This window comes from Lolium rigidum, chromosome 2, assembly GCF_022539505.1.
Source record: "Lolium rigidum isolate FL_2022 chromosome 2, APGP_CSIRO_Lrig_0.1, whole genome shotgun sequence".
NCBI classification, from domain to species: domain Eukaryota; kingdom Viridiplantae; phylum Streptophyta; class Magnoliopsida; order Poales; family Poaceae; genus Lolium; species Lolium rigidum.
In genome coordinates this window covers 172,589,012-172,598,875 of record NC_061509.1, presented here as the reverse complement: position 1 = coordinate 172,598,875, position 9,864 = coordinate 172,589,012, and positions in this window count along the sequence as shown.

Below are 9,864 nucleotides of genomic sequence, written 5' to 3'. Positions count from 1 at the left end.
ACAGGTACAGCAAAACTTACACAAGAACATATTGCAAGCATTATAAGAATCTACACTGTCTTCCTTGTTGTTCAAACACTTTACTAGAAAATATCTAGACTTAGAGAGACCAATCATGCAAACCAAATTTAACAAGCTCTACGGTAGTTCTCCATTACTAGATTTAAACTACATGATGCAAGAGCTTAAACATGATCTATGAGAGCTCAAAACAATTGCCAAGTATCAAGTTATTCAAAACCATATGAAGCATTTTCTGATTCCAACCAAATAGCAACAAGTGAAGCGATCAACTTTCGCCCTTGAACATTAAAAGCATAAACGAAGAACACTAGTGTTCATATGAAAAAGCGGAGCGTGTCTCTCTCCCACACATGAGCATGAATTTATTCAAAGAATGAAAATAACAAAACGAAAATAAAAGCACACAGACGCTCCAAATAAAGTACATAAGATGTGATGGAATAAAAAATATAGTTTCAATAGAAGAAACCTGATAAGTTGATGAAGAAGGGGATGCCTTGGGCATCCCCAAGCTTAGACGCTCGAGTCTTCTTGAAATATGCTGGGATGAACCACGGGGGCATCCCCAAGCTTAGACTTTTCACTCTTCTTGATCATACATCATCCTCCTCTCTTGACCCTTGAAAACTTCTGCCACGCCAAACTTCAAGCAAACTCATTACAGGGTTAGTGCATAATAAAATTCACATGTTCAGAGGTGACACAATCATTCTTAACACTTCTAGACATTGCACAAAGCTTCTGAAAGTTAATGGAACAAAGAAAATCATTCAACATAGCAAAAGCGGCAATGCGAAATAAAAGGCAGAATCTGTCAAAAATAGAATAGTCCGTAAAGACGAATTTTGCAGGGGCACTTAACTTGCTCAAACGGAAAAACTCAAAACTAATGAAAGTTGCGTACATATCTGAGGATCACGCACGTAAATTTGCAGATTTTTTTGATTTTTTTACAGAGACTTCTGCGCGAATTCGTGACAGACAGCAAATCTGTTTCTGCACAGCAATCCAAATCTAGCATCAACTTTACCATAGAGACTTTACTTGGCACAAAAAGATGATAAGGAGAGTTTGCTACAGTAGTAAACAACTTCCAAGACTCAAATATAAAACAAAAGTGTTGTAGTAAAATAAACACATGGGTTATCTCCCAAGAAGTTCTTTCTTTATAGCCATTAAGATGGGCTCAGCAATTTTAATGATACTCTCGCAAGAATTAAGAGTTGAAGCAAAAGAGAGCATCAAGAAGCAAATTCAAAGCACATTTAAGTCTAACCCACTTCCTATGAAAAGGAATCTTGTACACAAATAAATTCATGAAGAACAAAGTGGCAAGCATAGAAAAGCAACACAAGCGCAATTTCAAGATTCTCAACATAAAGAGGGGAAACTTAATATTATTAAGATGCATATAACCATGTTTCCCTCTCTCATAATAACTTTCAGTAACATCATGAACAAACTCAACAATATAACTATTACATAAAACATCCTTGTCATGAGCTACATGCATAAAATTATTACTCTCCACATAAACATAATCAATTTTATTAGTTGTAGTGGGAGCAAATTCAACAAAGTAGCTATCATTATTATTCTCATCAAGTTTAGGAGGCATAGTATAATCATAATAAAATTTACTCTCCATAGTAGGCGGCACCAAAAGACCACTATCATTATAATCATCATAAATAGGAGGCAAAGTATCATCAAAGAAAATTTTCTCCTCAATGCTTGGGGGACTAAAAATATCATGCTCATCAAAACCAGCTTCCCCAAGCTTAGAATTTTCCATATCATTAACAACAATGGTGTTCAAAGCGTTCATACTAATATCATTGCTACTAGCATGCAAATAAGATTTCATAGGTTTTTTAATTTTCGCAGCAAACAATCCATGTCTTAACTCAGGAAATAGAATAAGAAGCTCATTGTTATCTTCCATTATGCCTTACTAGTGTAAAACAAGAAACAAAAAGTCGCAATTGCAGAATCTAAAGGAGATACCTTCGAGCACTTACAACGGCACCAGAAAATAACTTAGTTACCTGGGACCGGAGTATGAATGTCTTTTACCTTACCTCCCCGGCAACGGCGCCAGAAAATAGCTTGATGTCTACTCACGCTTCTTTTCCTGTAGATAGTGTTGGGCCTCCAAGAGCAGAGGTTTGTAGGACAGCAGCAAGTTTTCCCTTAAGTGGATCACCCAAGGTTTATCGAACTCAGGGAGGTAGAGGTCAAAGATAGTCCTCTCAAGCAACCCTGCAATTAAGATACAAGAAGTATCTTGTGTCCCCAACACACCTAATACACTTTTTAGATGTATAGGTGCACTAGTTCGGCGAAGAGATAGTGAAATACAAGTAGTATGGATGTATATGAGTGGTAATAGTAATCTGAATAAAATATGGCTGCGAGTAAACATGCAGTAGAACAGTAAGTGGTGTTTGCAGTATTGGAAACAAGGCCTAGGGATCATACTTTCACTAGTGGACACTCTCAACATTGATCGCATAATAAATAATAACTTCTCTCATTTGTGCTACATACACTCTTTTGTTGGATGACAAACACCATTCATTGTGTAGGGCTACAAGAGCTCCCTCAAGCCGGAGTTAACAAGCGCCACAACATTCGAGCATTCATATTTAAGTAACCTTAGAGCATAATAGATCTTTGCAAAATAGACCGAGTACTAACATAGCATACACACTTGTCACCATTACACTATGAAGGGGGAATAAATCACATCAATACTATCATAGCGATAATTAACTCCATAACCTACAAGAGATTATGATCATAATCTACGACAAGAACCACACGATGCACACACTGTCACCATTACACCATGCAGGAGGAATAGACTACTTTAATAACATCACATGAGTAGCACATAGACTAGTAGCGATACAAAGTTCATATAAATCTCAATCATGTAAGGAAGCTCATGAGATCATTGTATTGAAGTACATAGGAGAGAGATTAACCACATAGCTACCGGTACAGCCCTTAGCCTCGAGGGAGAACTACTCCCTCCTCATCATGGGAGCGACAGCGTTGATGGAGATGGCGGTGAAGATGGCGGTGGTGTCGATGGAGAAGCCTTCCGGGGGCACTTCCCCATCCCGGCGGCGTGCCGGAACAGAGACTCCTGTCCCCCAGATCTTGGCTTCGCGATGGCGGCGGCTCTGGAAGGTTTCTCGTACCGTGGCTTTTCCGTGTAGGGTTTTCGCGACGGAGTCCTTAAGTAGGCGGAAGGGCAGCCTCGGAGGGGCCCTGGTGGTGCCACACCATAGGGGGGCGCGCCCCAGCCCTTGGTCGCGCCGCCCTGTGGGGTGGGGCCCCCCAGGCTCCCCTCTGGTGTCTCTCCGGTGTTCTGGAAGCTTTGTGCAAAAATAAGATATTGGGCATTGATTTCGTCCGATTCCGAGAATATTTCCTTACTAGGATTTCTGAAACCAAAAACAGCGAGAAAACGAGAGCCGGCACTTCGGCATCTCGTCAATAGGTTAGTTCCGGAAAACGCATCAAAACATCATAAAGTGTGAACAAAACATGTAGATATTGTCATAAAACAAGCATGGAACATCAGAAATTATAGATACGTTGGAGACGTATCAGACACTGAGCACGATCATTATTTACACGCATTCTTTGCGGCAGTCAGGTACCATGCATGCAAGTAACACATATGTGTTGGCCGATCTTGCAACCTCTCATTGCTGACAAGAGCTTCCCCCATGACAAATATAGGCTTAGGGACTATAATAGCCTTGGGAAACGACTCGTCTTGGGAAGCCAGAACATCATCAACACTCATACCCCATTCAGCCGCCCACTTCTTTGCTTCTTCCATATTTTTTTGCTGCACCAGGGGGGAACTTGTCCGGATAACACCTTGAGTGGTGGGATCGATTGTTTGGCCTGTTCTCCAAGCTGGGGAACGTCTGTTATTTTCTCGCTTGCACTTTTCTTTGATTTTCTCCCACTTGCACCGCTAGTTGCTTTGCTATTTTTCGTCTTCTGCATTGTCGTACATAGTCATCAGGTTTATGGTGCAAGTCATATTGAGATGGCAGGGTTAGAAAGTAATTTGCATATTTTATCTGCTTGTCGGTGTATACCGGGGGGGGGGGGGCTTAGGCTTCTTCTTTCTCTTCTGCGCCTCATAATGTTTCTTTACGATCCTGTCGTTTTCCTCGTTGGTAAGGTCATAAGGTCTGATGGGAAGATTATGATGAGGTACCTTTTGGAGGGGCGACAGTTTTCGCTTTGGGGGGCTCCGTCATCGGTTAGAACTCATCAAAGAAGCGTTGGCACGCTTCACGGGTGGCGGCGGCGGAGATCGAGATGGACTCGTGCTGTGGTGGCCGTAGTCATGGGGTGGGCTTCTTGGAGGTGATGGAGGTGTAGGTGACCTGCGACGACTCGGAGGCGGTGTTATCCTTGGCGCCGAGCCTGGAAGCTTGATGTAGTTTTTGTCCCATCGAATGACTCCACCCACTATTTCTTCGAGTGTTTTCTCATCTTCAGGTCCAGGGATGTCAAGCTCCAATTCATGGAATCCCGTTATGATTTCATTCACGGTGACTTTAGCATAGCCAGGTGGAATCTCATTGCAATGCCAGCGTGCGTCAGGTAGACAAGGTAAAGCTTCTTCTTCATTGTCTTCCATTGTCGTATCAGCGTACTCAGAGAACATAGATCGGTAGTCATCATCGTTCTCTTCTTCATCGCCGTCTTCCATCATAACCCCTCTTTCCCCGTGCTTCGTCCAAACATTATAGCCAGACATGAAACCGGAATGAAGCAGGTGGCTCTGAATGACTCTTGAGGAAGTGTGATCCTTCGCATTCTGACAATCAACACATGGACAATACATAAAGCCATCACCATGCTTGTTCGACTCAGCCGCATCGAAAAGAATGCACGCCTTTTCTGTAAGCGGGTGTGCGTCGGTCATCGTACATCCATGGATGGCTCATCTACATCAAACAACTGTATATCAAACACAATCACGGTCCTAAAATTAGTACCGCACGGTCTAAACGATTAAATAGTTACTAACCTTGTAGGACAAGTGGAAATTAAGAGGAGGAAGCGGCTCGGGCACCTCATAATATCCTTGTCTTCTGTGAACTCGAGTGGCGTCGCTCTAACACATATTTCAACAAACACCTCTAGTGCATACTAGTAAAAAAACTAGCACAAAGTCACACTCCCCCACCAGCAAAAAAAACAAGATAGTGGGAAGGGGGACTACCATATATATAGGGCTCGCCCATATGTCCCGGTTTGAGATACAAACCGGGACTAAAGGGGTAGCACCTGGCCGCAGCGGGCCGCAGAACCCTTTAGTCCCGGTTTGTATATCAAACCGGGACACATGGGGCCTAACCAGGCCCGGGACGGGAGTGCGGCCCGTGCGGCCGCACAGGACCCAGAAATTTTGGGAGCCCAAAATTTCTATGTTGCCCTTTCATGTAGCGTATATATCGGGCGGTACTTCAGAAGCAAACAGTGAAACCATCATAGATCAGTTGGTTGTTTGGTTAGGCCTGCTAGTATATTATGTAGTACGAGGTTGCAGGTTCGATTCCTTTAGATGATTTCTTTTATTTTCTTTTTCCTATTCCATGGAATGCCTATGATACATCATGCTTGATTATTTATTTTTATTATCATTTGAATAAAACTCAGAGAAGTTGCATGCATGAATCACGCTATAACTACTTTTGAAACAAATTTCTATTTCAAGTCTTAAACATATTTGAAAGTTTGTACTATAAAAAACGTTGACCAACGGGGGAATGATCCCTCCCTTGGCTATACGTTGTTAGGTATAAGTGATACTCTCCCCGCGGATGAACGCTAGGATGATAACCCGATTAAAGTTCGACCCTCCTCGATAATGGGGATTCAAACCCGGGTGGGCTGACTGCGCACTCGCCTTGCCTTGCCACTGAGCTGGAACTCAGTTCTCATGAAAGTTTGTACTATAATATCTTGACTTCACATATTCAAATCAAACAATTAATTACATTGATCTTAATTTATAGAGATTGAGGTAAATTTCATATAGCGATAGTGTATTCCTCTCACTAGGATAGTTCTTATAATGGGCTTATCTATATAATATATTTGTTGGGATAGCTTTACATGCTATCAGCTAATCAGATTATGGGAAGTTATTTTCCTATTATAGTTTAAATGCATCAAAACCATTAGATTTAGGTCTTTTGTGGTAGGACCATCGGTGTGTTACCTGCCAAAACCCACCGGCGGGCAATGGTTAAGCAACACGAAGAGCCGGGAGGCTCCCAAGGCCGCTTAGTGGACCCTGGCACCTCGCGTCGTCCCGCAAGTCTTCCAGCCACGTCCTGGCGGTTGCTAGGGCGTGCCACCTGACCTAGACCCGATCAGGAAGGTGTTAGATTGCTTCGATTGTTCCTGCATGGTAGACACGTAAACATTAAATACGAGCCCTATCGGCTCTCAGGTTGCCCTGTGGATCGGCTCAAAGAGCCGATCGCCCCATGGTTCACGTTGGATTTGCAATGACATGGGGATCCTGCTTGATCAAAACAAAGCTAAAACGATCCACGACAGTTTAGGGTTTTCACCGCATAACCGGAACGTCCTACGCGTGATCGGGCCTAGCAGATACGGAAGATGATGAAAACTAACCCTACAAGAGGCCTAAAAATCAACATAACGTCAATTCCCGGAACATCCCTTGTAGGAACGGTAAACAACATCTAACGCACTACCGGATCATCCGACCCCAACATAAGGCCTAACTATGCAGATATTAAACTAATCCTTGCGGGGCAAGGAGCAACTATAACGGATCGGATCTACTAAGTAACGAACAAGCAAGATGCTGCCCTTACACCTGGATAGGTGTAAGGGCAGCTAGGTGTCGAGGGACGGCATTGCCACGCAGATACGCACGAGAAAGCATCAATGCAAGCCCCTAAACACCTAATGATAAGTAGTACTGCTCGCCATCAACAACGCTTCAGCACGAGCAGTACAAGGTAGACGAATAAACGTATACTGCCTAGATCGCGAGATGCGATCTAGGCAGCATGGTGCTTACCCGGAAGAAACCCTCGAAGGAAGGGGTGGCGATGCGCCTGATTTGTGTTTGTTGTGAACGATGATTGTCCTCCTTTCTCGATAACCCTAGATACATATTTATAGTCCAAGGGACTTTCTAATTGAGGCGTGCACCTAACCGTGCACGGGCCAGACTCTATCTGTTAATTCTAAACACGATGCGATCTAATATATTACAGATACATAGGCAATTAAGCCCAAACTCTTCGCGCGAGGCCGCTTCAAAGATGCTCCACGTGTAATCTTCAAAGCTCATCTTCACTTACGGCCCATCTCCTGATTTGGCCAAAATCGGGTGATAACACATGCCCCCCTGGTTTTGATAATGGTAATTGCAAAACCATCTGTCTTTCCTTCGAGAGGTCATGTCGTGGCAGAGCAGAACCGTCGCAGTATTCTCCATGATGACGTCTTGCCTTTTCAACTTCTCTGCACGATTTGACAATTTTGGCCCTATATCCTCGGAAACTGTTCGAGCATTGATCTCCAATATATCCCCCTTTATTTAACCGCATCGAACAGTTCTCTTCCTCATCCCCTTGCTCCAAACCAGCCGTCAGCCAAAAAACCCTCCTCCTTCATAGCCATGTCTTCTCCTTCCTCTTCCCAATCCTCTTCGCAAGCGAGGAGAGCCGGAGGTCAATCGGACGGAAACATACAACCGGCGCGCTCCCGAGCATTGGGATGAGCAAGAATTTGACTTCGACTTCGTGCCCGAAGGCCGACCCGAAGACCTCGTCACGGTCGGATGGTGACATGCCCACGGCCGACGGGGAAGATGATCTTCGGTTCTTGATCGATGGAGAACTAGAGGCGGAGACCGACAGCAACGACCCTCTCTTCCGGGGTAAATTCACTTCCTCCACCAAAGAGGAAGAAGAAGAAGAAGAAGAAGAAGAGGACGACGAAGACGAAGACGTCTCCTCCGACACGAAGAAGGAACCAGAGGATGACACCTCCTCCGAGGAACCGCCGCCAAAGCGCATCCGTGGCTGGGCCTGGTCCGATGAGGAGGATGATGATGACGAGGAAGAGGCCTCCGCCGAAGGTCACGATAGCGGCCGACGTGGAATTCGTCAACAGTAGCGATGAGGGCAGCTACCCCAGCGACGACGAAGACGGCAACAGCCCTTAGAGTAGGGATTCACTAGCATAAGACTAGCAGTAGCAATCTGTTCCCCTTTTGTTTGAGTAATCAGCTCTTCCTTGTAAGAAATCCCCTTTTTAATCAATGAAGATGGATAGATTCCTCCTTTTGAGGGCAACCAGCTCTTCCATGTAAGAAATCTGATTTATCAATGAAGAATTTCCTCCAATTTGACTTTGTCGATTTTCCTCAAATTGATTTAGCCGATTCTCCCTCAACTGATCTTGCCGATTCTACTTAACCAATGCTTAATAAGCCGATGTTAACGCATCGGTCCTACGTAATCCATCCTTCCATTCCTCAACTGACGACTTTGAGACCTGGTAATCTTCAAGAATTCATCATTTGTTGAAGAAAGTTGCGGCGAAGGATCAGCCGATGATATCCCAATCGGCTTCTAAAACAGAACATCCACCAGACCAGCTGCCCCCCGAGCCTCAGTCAAGGCGAGACTAGCGGTGAGGATGCGCAAATCGAACAAAGGGCTTTGCAGGTAATTTGAGGCAGTCACTATGCAGAACCAGCCAAACTTGCCCCCATTAATTACCTTCCTTCCGCTGAAAGCCGATGTTGTAGATGAATCACCAACAGCTTAACTGATGCTTCTGACAGTACTGTCGAATTCGCATCTTGAACATGCAGGTGGTAAATCTTGTGTAATTGTACTAGAGTCGATGTCCAAGCATCGGCTATGCTGAAATTTTTCGTATTTTTTTTATCAGCCGATTAATTTCTGAATCGGCTCACCTGGGTACATTTTCGCGGTCTTGTACGCCTTGTACCTTCTTCGTATATGCCCCCCGAGCTCCTTCAGTTCAACGATGCAGCTTCTGGTGAGAATATTGAGATCGTCACCTTGGTCAAGCCCTATGGTCAAGGCCGTGATCCTTCAAGCTTGCCCCAGCCGATAGATAAATATCAGTAGCTTCCACGAGGAAAAGGGCAGTTTCGGGCGCCCAAATTGACGCTTCTGCCAGCACCGCTACACTTGAAGGCTTGCAAACGAAGTTGGAGGTCCTCGCAGAGAAGACTTAAGTCACCAAACAGTTGGAGGTCCTCGCAAAGTAGAGCCTCGCCCTGTAACTCGAAGACTACCTCATCAGGCTTCTTCTTATAACAGTTTGTACCCCTTGAGTCGATGGCCGTGCATCGGCTTTTCATTCTTAAGTCGATGTCTACGCATCGGCTGTGCTCAATTTTTTTTGGATTTTCCATTTTTTACGGCCGATTTGTTTACGTATCGGCCCCCATACTTGAGCTGCTCTGCTGGGCATTTGACATGCATTCTCAGCTTCATATCCTCGTGTCTCATCCATCTATGTGCCCCCCGAGCCGATTCTGTCAAGTAATTGATGGTATCGGCTCTTCAGGCATCTGTTGGATCAATGCTGAACACAGACAAAGGTATGTTGAGGATAGTTTTGGCCGATTGCCAGAATCGGCCTCCTTTTTCGTTGCAATGCTTGACGAAGGTTTGCAACTTCTTGGATTTCCACTGTAGCTACGTGACATGTTGGAGATACGATCCTTTGCTTTTCATTTTTTGAGGGCCGATCGCAGGGATCGGC